The sequence below is a fragment of the Protopterus annectens genome, chromosome 4.part0, assembly GCF_019279795.1.
Source record: "Protopterus annectens isolate FY-2018-M chromosome 4.part0, PAN1.0, whole genome shotgun sequence".
Lineage (NCBI taxonomy): Eukaryota > Metazoa > Chordata > Ceratodontiformes > Protopteridae > Protopterus > Protopterus annectens.
The window spans coordinates 67,370,511-67,379,971 of NC_056733.1; the positions used below are offsets into that span (position 1 = coordinate 67,370,511).

The 9,461-nt window shown below is 37.2% G+C and overlaps 1 long non-coding RNA gene across 1 annotated transcript; it reads right to left on the reverse strand.

Annotated features, from left to right (window-relative positions):
• Positions 1 to 5,654: 5,654 nt before the first annotated feature.
• Positions 5,655 to 9,135, reverse strand: LOC122799191. The gene is made up of 2 exons (XR_006364437.1): positions 8,174 to 9,135; positions 5,655 to 7,654 (listed from the first exon to the last, which is right to left on the reverse strand). It is a non-coding gene; the product is annotated as an uncharacterized LOC122799191 (long non-coding RNA).
• Between the last annotated feature and the right edge of the window lie 326 nt (positions 9,136 to 9,461).

Consider the following 9,461-nt stretch of genomic DNA (forward strand, 5'->3'; position numbering starts at 1 on the left):
ATGCTTATTCTCCAGTCATCTAGGATACACCTCTCTTCTCTCCATACCCCCCCCCAGCTCACTCAACATATTTTTCACGTCTGCTGTGACCTCAAGCCCACTGCTTTCCATGACTTAATTTTCCTTACTACTTCTAGGGCAGATTCCTACTCCCCTTTTATATAATAGGCTTGTCTGGGGCAGTACAGTTCCTGCTGGAGTTTCTTCATTCAGAAGCTGCTGGAAGTACTCCTTCCATCTGCCTTTGATGTCCTGTGGACCGGTGAGCAGGTTGTTACGAACATCCCTTATGAACGGTGTCTGATTATCTTCATTAACTTTATGTTTTGCCTTACAACCTGATAGAGTTTCTCCACATCAGAGTCACTTCCTGAAGTTTGCAAAGTGCCTCTGATGCCTTCTTCTTTGCTATTGCAACTACCTCCTTAGCCTATTCGTTAGCCAACTAGTATTCCTTATTAGCATGTTCTGTCTTTTCTATCTCCCACTTTTTCCTGCACTCCTTTTTTCACTCCTCTTTTCTTTTGATGACTTCCTGGACTTCTGCATTTCACTAGTAACTTTCCTTATGTGCCTTATTTCCATACCTAGCTCAGCCACACATCTGTTCTGTAGAATACATGCATGCTGTTTTGAGGTGCTAACATTCAAGTCCATCTATATCCTCATCTTCTTGAGGTACTAGAGCCCTGTTTAATTCCTTGAACTCCTGTCCTTTCTCTCCAATCAACTTCCAGGTATTCGGCCTGGTCTCTGTTGATCTTAGATCCTTCTCTAACTACTTCTTGCAGCTGATTATGTCCACCAGTGGTTATGTCCACCAGTGGTTTATGATGCGGGCTGACTGTTTCATTGGTGATGACTTTGCAGTCATTGCTTCTATCCCACTGCCCTTTCCTTACAAGGAGGAAGTCTGAGTTGCATGGTGGTCACTTAAAAAAAAAAATCTACACAGGCAATGATACATTTATACAAATAAAAACAAACCACTCCGACATAGTCCTAGTTCCAAGCATTTTACATTACAAACCATACTGACACTCCCAGTTGCAAATATTATACATCAGTTATAATCTACCCAACATCACATATCAAACATAACATAGCTCATTTTAAGTCCTGCCACCTTTTAGACTCCATTCCTCCCTTCTATGCATTGTTCCCAAAATTCCCATTCTTTTCCTATGTATTTTGCTCCTACCTTTTTCTAAAGATCTTAATTCATGTTGGTCACTCTTGTAAATGATTTGTGACTGTTCCTCTTCCTGAACCATGTGTTGGCCACCATCATGCCATTTGCCAGAAAGAAGTCTAGAATGTCTTTTTTTTTTTTAATTCCTATTGCCCCACCTGTATGGACCAAGGCATTCCTTATATCTTATTTTGTCTATTCCGATGTGTGCGTTCACATCACCCATTATCAACACCAATTCCTGTTATCCTGCTTTATCCAGTAGGTCCTGCACCTGCTATCTGAATGCACTATTCCTCCCCATTGGAACCTTGCTGTGGGGCATAGGCTGTTCTGCAACTGATATCTGAATGCACTATTCCTCCTTATTGCAACCCTACTGTGGGGCATAGGCTGTCCTGCAACTGCTATCTGAATGCACTATTCCTCCCTACTGCAACCCTGCTGTGGGGCATAGGCTAAGGTTAAGAATAGTGCCATATACTTGTATCGTTAATTCTACTGTCATCCATCACTGTCTTCTGAAGCCTTTCCCTCTGGCCTCTGCCTCAGTAGTAGATTCTAGATATCAACCCAAGTGGATTTGCTGCACTGCCTCTCAGTCTTGTATCCTGGATACTTAGGATGTTCAGCCTCCTCCTTGCCATCATGTCATTCACTTCCAAGCTGTGTCCTGTCAATGAAACTGTACCAGTTCAAAGTTCATGCTTGGGGAGGTTGCTTGGTTTTATATCCAGCTGTCACCCAACAGAGCTATCCCAGGTAACCCAGGCTGAGCAACTAGACACTGTCTGGCTAGTAGCTCAGCTTATTGACTCCAGGATGCTGGGCTTTATAGCAGGTATACATTGGCAAACAGGGACACACACAACCCTCCTGCCATTAGTATGGGTCCCTGGTGTAGGTTAGAGTAGGTGAGGACCTCAAACTACTTATCACAGGGAAATACTCATGCCCATTTTTGGCAACATTAGTCAACATGACTGAATCACCTAGAGCCAATATCTACATAATAGAGTGGTTAGCCCTGACACAGCACTCAGTATGTGATATGTGGTCTCCCATCCTGGGGATACTGGTCACCAGAGTTGACGCCCAGAGGTTGGTCTATGCAACTCTTCCCCCTAAGGGCTCCATTTGGAGTCTGTGTTGCTGGCCACAACTCCATTCTTGGGCAAATCTGAGGTGAGAGGAAGAGAGACACAGGAAGAACATACAAACTGCATACAGGCATTGGCAGGAGGTCAGAACTGAACTTCGGATCTTGTGCATGAGAGGCAAAGACCTCATTAAGTTCATTAACTTCCAAAGAAGTCAACAGTTTAAACATTTCCATTCTACTGATGTAAAAAAAGAGTTTAGGTAAGAGGAGAAAGGAGTCAGTCTTGCAAGCATGGATTCACCTTGGACCACTGCAAACTGAGACAGACTGCCACTGCAGACAAAAATGTTGAACACCTGGAGGCAGAGAGACTGAAAGGGAGAGTATGGAGCAGATTTTGGCATTAAGTCAGAAGAACAGAAGCAGACAGAATTCCTTATAAATTTTGTTACAAAAGTTGACATCTCAGAGGTTAAAGAGCATATCCAGTTTCCATTTGATACACAACAGGAGAGATTACATATTGATCAGCTGTAAAGTTTACTCAGGAATAAAGACATTTACTCCATGGACATGCAGAAACAGTCTAAATTCCTTTGCGTTCTGTGGCATTGAAGACTTTCTGGAGTAAAATTCTAAGCTTTCTGGTCTGGCACAACCTCTTAGCTTGTTTCTTGCTGAGAACATGCTCCTAGAGCCATAACTAGGTCAAAGAGAAGGGGGTGGGCTGCCCAGGTCTAAACTGTTAGGGGGAATAATCTGCAAGTGCCAAGATGCAGCTATGCAAGTACCAGCATTTATATTATATAAACTTCATAAAAAAATGCCAAGACTGCAGTTTTAGAGCAAGAGTTTTTCGCTAAACTTGAGCTGAGGGGGTACCAGTTCAAAAGAGCTACACTGGGTCCAGATGACCCAGCTGCAGTTTTGCATGCACTTCTTTTCATGGTGCTATTTTATGATGGGGTAGGATTGTTTGAAAAACAATCCTGGTATCTGGAGTTTAGAGTGAAACAGAAAGTCTATCTAGCTATGATATCCCTGATCCATATACTTTTAATCTTTTTCTACACAGATCAGACCCCTAAGGCTCTAAAGGAGGTCACCCTTGATGTCAAACTGTGTCAGGAGTACCAGCAGATTGCTATACTGAACCCTGCTGCTCTGGCAGTATTTCACAGAGCATAAGGATTGAAGTAGGTGCCTGGACAGGATCCTTTCTTTCAATGAGCCATTTGCTGAGCACTCTACCAGGATGCTGTACTTCAATATTCCCGTTCCTCTGGAAGCAAACTACATGCAGACAGTTCAGCACCCATAAGGATGTAGGATAATGTGACAGACGCAAATGGCTGCTCAGTGCATGAGACTTTATTGTCATGGGGATAGATAGCATGGACTCTGCACAATGAAAGTCTTTTGTTAAGATCTGTTGACAAATTAACAATATCAGGTTTTTAAAGCTTCCACCCAGCCAAACATTCTGTGGATGGCCATAAAATTCTATCAAGCATCTTAGATACAGTGGCCATGTTATCAGTCCAGTTACATGAATCACAAAGTAGCAACTTGTACACCTATCACAAAGGACTCACCCATGAAGTCTGCAGTTGAAAACCTGTATATATCTTGAAAATTTAACTGCAGTGATGAGTTAAGTTCTGTAGGACCTTTGCATCTCTTATCTCCCCTAATTTGGGGTCATCAGGAGGAGGGGAGGATTTACTGATTCATCATTATCACGATCCTCAGTAGGAGGATCCAAGTCTAGTTCTAAATGCTTGAATTTACACAAGAGCATGTTGTAGCAGTTAACAGGTGGTTCACTGTTAAAAAAATCAGGTCTCTCTGAAAGTGCAATTTAGTGAGCGTACAGCCACTCGTCTAATACGGCAAATCAGGTCTACTTCACATGACCTAAATTTCATTTGACTGAAATTCATTTGACTGAGACCAAAACAGTGAAAGTTCAAAAGACTGAAAACTCATTTGACTGAAACTCATAACACTGATATATTAAAGTAAAAGGTATATGCCCTTTTCCCACTGTAGTGCGATCCGGAAGTAAGTATATATAGTTGGGGGTGGGGGGGCACAGCCCTCCACATTGGGGGGTGTGGGGGGTGAAGCCTCCCACATAGTTTATACATTTAAAATCATACACATGGATATTTATAATTGCAATGAACAACTCTTTGCAGAAAACAATATTTACCTAAACTATGTGGGGGGCTCCGTCCCCCCACACCCCCCAACTATATATACTAACTCCAGGATCGCACTACAGTGGGGAAAAGGGCATATACCTTTTACATTAATGCGTCAGTGTTATGAGTTTCAGTCAAATTAGTTTTCAGTCTTTTGAACTTTCAGTGTTTTGGTCTCAGTCAAATTAATTTCAGTCAAATGAAATTTAGGTCATATGAAGTAGACCCAACAAATCTACTACCTTATAAAAGAAACTAATATCAGAAAAGCCAGCAATAAGTCTCCAGGCACCAGTGAATATGCCACATAGGTAAGATCAATATTATAGGGAGAAGTACTGGACAAAATAATGTCAAATGAATGACTGCCTAAAAAGATGTCAGACTGGCCATCATCAGGTGAAATGCAGCTAAGAGAAAGGATATTAATTAAGCTGGCATCAGAAAGGCCAGTGGTGTAAAATACCACTGACGATATGCCCACCAACATTAGGGATGAAACTTGGTATAGCACTATACATGTATACACCACAGTACATGTGCTTGAAGCTCAGTGCTAAGGAGACCAGCTGAAAAGACAGTATTGGAAGAGGTGACAAGAATATATAAAGGCACAAAGACACATGAGTTGCAACAGGGCTTTAGAACAAGAAACCCAATGAGAAGAGCTGTAAGGTGACTCCTGCCACCCTAAAACCATGGGGACAGGAGTGATTTTTTTTTTATTTTCTTCCACCTTACCTATAGCTAACAAATTATGATCAGTATGGCAGAAGTTGTGAGCCTTCTTAAAAGAAAAAGGAGAAGAAGGTTTGGAATATATCTGAACCTGAATTTGTGTTTGAGAAGCAGCAGGTTGATCCATCATAACAGGCAACAAGAAAGAATGAAGTTCAGTCTTATTACAGTTAACTTATATATGGATATACAATATAAAGATGATTTAAAAGCTTTAAAATATTACTAAGCTAATGAAACCATAGCTACTAGTGTAGTTGAGCTTGCAGACTTTTTTCATACAGTTGATGAATGCTTATACTAACTGATAAGGCACTGCAAAGATGGCTCCAATTTCCTCAAACAAAAATTTGATGGGTTTATTTCAGGAAATAACTACTAGTCAACACTTTTCAAAATAATGCATGAGCCTACATTTGTTATACAAATCTTTTGTTTGTAGACTTCATGTTTTTGAGTTTGAATAGTATATTATAGATCAGCATAATGGATTAGGATTGAAGTTCACTTTCAACACTAACAAATGATAATTTCCACAGATTTTACATTTATACAGCAAGACAAGGTAGGTATAAAGTTATATAAACATTTATGACATTTAGGAATTCTGAATATTTCCACTTTTAAACAAATACTTTGAATCAAAGCATTAAAAGATTTTTTCTGTATCTGACCTGCTGGTGGATGAGATATGTTTAATTGGTTATGCTATAAAGTTATTATTCTATTGATGTTGCCTTGCATTCACTTTCCAATTATGAACCCTGACTGATCATTTTTCAGAAATGGTGACACCAGTTTTAATATACTAATTAATATTTGCATAAATACTTTATATGGTTTTAATAAATTAGTCTACAATAATTGTGTAAAGCTGGATATTTGTTTTAATATTTGGCTTATTAATGAATTAAGCTCATTATGCACACATAAGCAGATGTACCTAAATATAATATTTTGATGAAATATGAATCTCAGCTACTATTGTCATCTGTATCAGATGCTTTATTGTCTAAGGTTTGTATTCACTTCTGTATTGATTAATTGGTTCTAAGATATCTGTATTTTTTCTATTTAAAATTCTTACTTGTGTTTTCTTCTTAGGCTCTCTACAATATCTATTTTTACTCACTTCCATTTGATTAAGAAATTCAATTTTAAACTTTTAAGAAGCAAATCTGTGTAGCCAATTTGTATTACATTACTGACAAAGTAGGTTTATATTGGGTTTCATTAGAAATGTATAAAATCTGTACAACATTCTACTTTGTAAAAACTGCATAATTGTATATGGACTTTCTACAGTTTTGCAACATTGTAAAGCTAACTCTATTATATATAAAATATAAAACTTAAGTTTGCTTGAACTGTTTATTGCCTCTGAGCCCAGGTCACAGTTAAAAAGGGTCTCTTGCCCAGCCCACCTCTCACTTTACCAAAATAATCTTGGCCTTTTTAATTTTATACTTTGCTACTATTTCAATAATATTGTAGAAACTAGTAGAATACCTTCTATATCTGTCATTTGCCTATTACTTTCAGTCATGAAAATATTTCATCTTATTCAGACATTGGATATATTTGCTAATCTATGTAAAAAAGTTAGGAGTTCTAGACCAAGTGTAATTTAACATTTCAAAAGCTAATACTGTTCCAAGATTTAGGGTTTGCCGATTTTCTTTAGAGTTTTAATTATGCCTACAAAAACAGATCCTCCTTTTTACACTTGACATTTAGTTGCATTTAAATCTGCTTGCACTATATTCAAATCCTTTATAGGTATGATTTGAATTACTTCCAAAGCATAACATCGCTTAGTTCATTATTGTCATTAGTTGCAAGGCAAACAGCTATTTCCTTATATATACCCATTCCTCATATTTCCTCATACAGGGGAGATTCAAATATACAACCACCTGAAAAACAGCAGTATTGTGATCATGTAATCAGCATGAACTCACTAACTGCATCAATTTTAATGCTCATGTAGTGGGCATAAACTCATTAACTGCGTCAATTTTAATTTTTGCAGTCACTAAGAAATTGTCAATACATCTGAGTACCAAAAGCACAGGAATAATTAATAAAAAGAATCATGTTCTAAAATCATTAATATTTCTTAACTGTAACATAGTAACCCAATTTCTTCATACTTTAGTTGAGGTTCAGCATCTTGGTTCCAGGAGTAAGGTGATTTCCTGTAGATAGTGTGAATACCAGTTGTGGAAATCAAACCTGCTGAAAACCACCTACAGCAATCACGGAGGTTACAGTTTCCCGCTCTTTTGCAACTAAGTCATCTTTAAAAAGTTTTTTTTTTTTTGAAGGGACAGCCCCTCCTGCATGCCTATCATTTAATTTCATTGAAAGTGGTTTAAAGCAGATTTCATTCACAAATTGCACTCGCAGCACGTGCTGCCAGAGAAGCATAAATCCTTGATTACTTATTTGCATTTTCTTTACTTAATAAGCAGTTAAACATGAGATTCAGTTACCACCACTATGAATACTCATTGTGTCACTATATGAAAATATAGTGATAGGAACAACAACCCCTTATTGTTCCATAAAAAGGTGGTCTCCTTTTTCATTTAAATAATACACTAGGATTGTATAATCTTTAAAGCCAAATTTCTGGATATCTTTTTTAAGAAAAAGTGTTTCAATTAACAGTATTGTTATCTGATTTATTGAATTTAAAACATTCACATAAATCACATTTGCAACTACTGTTTAGATTATTAATATTTAAAAACAAACTGATATATTCATTATGTTTTAATAAGTAAACTAACACTTGATTGATACATGCTGTAATAAGAATTATAAATTATACTTTGCAGCAACACAAATTTCATAAGAATTGCATTCAAATACAAACATATCACTCCTGAAAGAATTCAGAGTGTTATAATAAGAAAAAAACACACTAACCTTATCGTGGAAACCTTAGATTCGGAGTCTGATTGGGGAATCCTAAATAAACTACCTTTTAACTTACTCAGAACCTCAAACTAACTTTTCTGTAATTTCTAAACATAGATATATCTACAGATAAAAGAAGAAATTGAAAATTTTAAAAATGTCTGATCCAATCATGATATTTTTAAATAAAGGGGAAGGGGTATTAGGTAAAGGGAAATAAGCAGGAAATGTTGAATGAAATTGATTTACCTAGATGTTTATCTTCTGATTTAACAACTTATTAAAATCTTTACTATCATGTATATCAATGCATCATGCAGTAACATATTCTTTCGTGATGGCATAGCAATTACAAAAAGAATACCACTATACAACTGAAAAATGAACAATAGTGCAAGTTCAACTGAATGGCACCACAAACCACTATATTTTGTGGACAACAGTTAAGTGCTTTCATCCCACAATGCTTAGGACTTCACCAGAACTAAAGGCAAATAATTTGATAGTGCTTAAATACTTAAATGAAAAATCATGTCAACAAATCAATTATAGTCATAGGACTGCTTAGAAATAAACTCCAATATCATCTCAGCTGGTTAAAATCTAACATTTAAATACAACACAAATGAAGTCCTAAGCACTGTGGGATGAAAGTTCTCAACTATTATCAATAACATATAATTCTTTTTTGTGGCATTCTGTTGAACTTGTATTAACTGTTTTCTACATAATTCAAACCATGAAATAAGGTTTGAGGTATAGTTTAGACAATTTTTACTTCATTCCATTTATTTTTCTCAATTTTTTTTTAATTTCTGTCATTTTTATTTATTTGACAGTGCCTGTGGTCTTAAATTATAGTTCACTAATACTAAGATTATTGCGATTAAATGTAGCATGTTTTACTTTTTTTTTTTTTAATATCCACCTCACAGCAAGAGGTTCTCTGGTTTGATTGTCAGCTGAGGTGCCTTCTGTATATAGTCTGCATATCCTCCCTGTGGTCACGTGGGTTTCCTCCGGGTGCTCTGGTTTCCTCCACTATACTAAAAAACATGTAGGTGGATTAAACTGGCCTTGTGTTCACACGCACATGTGCTTGCCTCCTATGGAAGGTTGGACGCTGGGCTGGCAACTAGACACTGTAAAACTCCAGTGCCAATTGTTCTGCAGACCGTTGTTCCACTGTGGTGACCCCTAACTGGAAAAAGCTGAAAGGAGAAGATTCATAATTTATTTATACTCTTATTACAAATCCAATACCCTGAGACCAAACCTATTAAAGCATCTAAACAGA